Source organism: Crocodylus porosus, unplaced genomic scaffold (genome assembly GCF_001723895.1).
Source record: "Crocodylus porosus isolate Cpor-Errol unplaced genomic scaffold, CroPor_comp1, whole genome shotgun sequence".
In the NCBI taxonomy this organism is placed as follows: domain Eukaryota; kingdom Metazoa; phylum Chordata; order Crocodylia; family Crocodylidae; genus Crocodylus; species Crocodylus porosus.
Window position 1 is genome coordinate 120,333,116 of NW_017728943.1, and position 1,753 is coordinate 120,334,868.

General features: G+C 46.3%; 1 protein-coding gene across 1 annotated transcript in view; it reads right to left on the minus strand.

The window, feature by feature from the left end:
* Positions 1 to 1,753, minus strand: part of PPP1R14C (protein phosphatase 1 regulatory inhibitor subunit 14C) — a 120,360-nt gene that overhangs the window by 76,338 nt on the left and 42,269 nt on the right. The window lies entirely within an intron of this gene.

Consider the following 1,753-nt stretch of genomic DNA (forward strand, 5'->3'; position numbering starts at 1 on the left):
CACAGCCCTCGCTGCGCTGCAGCTTGTCGCCGCCGCGGCGGGGGGACCTGCCGCTCGCGCGCTGTGCACGCGTCTGTATATGTATGCATGTGTGTGTGGCTCTGCATACAGATGGGAGTGTGTGTGTGTGTGTCCATGCACGCGCGTATGCCTCCACACGTATATATGCACGCATACAGAAAAACACACACACTGTATGCATACGTATATACGCGTACAGATATAGACACCTGTGTGTATACGTGTATACGTATGTACACATATAAATACACATAGATAGATACACGTATATTGGTATACATATGCGTATACATGTATACACCCAAACACGCATATGTACATCTACAAACACACACACATATAGATATACACACACACAAATATCTATACAAAATACAAACCCTATATACATACGTACACCTATACACACATATATAATGCACAAATATGCATTTGTGTGTGTGTGTGTATATATTATACACACACACACAGAAATACACATGAACGTATCCGCATACACACAAAAAATATACACGTATGCACACACATATATACACTAGGGCTGTGTGAAACGGCACTGTTCCATTTCGGCTTCAGTCTCGAGGTTTGGACGGAACAGTGTTTTGTTTCAAATTTCATTTCGAGTCGAAACAGCCTCACTGTTACCATGAAGCGAAACAGTGAGGCTGTTTCAGCGTTTCACCTGACCATTGTGCTGGGGAAAGGAACTCAGTCCAGCTGGGGCTCAGCGATTGGGCTCAGTTCCTTCCCTCAGCCACATTGCAGTGCTTGGGAAGGGAACTGAGCCTTGGCTTTGATCAGCTTCCCGCAGCCCAGTGGCAGGAGACAGGAAGAGCCAGAGCTGCGCTCCCAGCTCCTGCTGGGAGCGCAGCCCTGATTTTTCCCTGTTTCTCACCACCTCACCACTGGCTGCTTTAAAACATTTCAATTAGCCTCATTTTGTTTCAAGGCTGTTTCAAAGCCCATTGTTTTGATTCGATTTCGCTGTTTTGAGCTCGAAATGAGTCCAAACAGGGTAAAATCAAAACAGCCAGTGAAATTTCACACAGCCCTAATATACATGCTTGTATATATAAATACACAAATATATAACACACATCTATACATACATTTACACATACACACACATACATATACGCACAAATACACATGTATACACAAACACATACACATAAACACATATATATAAACAGACATATACAAACAAATACATACACTCATATACACACATATATACACACACATACATATACACATGCACACACATATATACCCAAACAAAACTAGACACACACACAGATATATTTATACTCACACATATATACACACAAGCATATACACACTAGGGGTGCCCTGACAGAGATTTTGGGGACCAATACTGACAGTCAGTTTTTAAGGAGGCATATTGGCCGATACTGATTTGATTTCCAATACAGCATGGAGAGCTGCATGCAGCTGGTAAGTCTGTTGTAGTGGAAGGGGAGGGGGGAAGGAAGAGGTGAGGAGCAGATTGAGGCCCCTGCGGTGAGGGAAAGAGTGGGGCAGGGGCTGGGGTAGGCGCTGCCCAGCAGGGGTGGGGTGGGGTGCAGGATGGAGCCGCGGCTTGTCCAGGGGGGCACAAGGGAGGGGGCAGCTTGTGTGCCCCTGGATCAAGGCGGGACAAGCTGCAGCTGTGGGCTGGGAAGGGGCTGTGCTGGGCTGCACTCTGTGTGGGAGATGGCAGTGCTGGGAG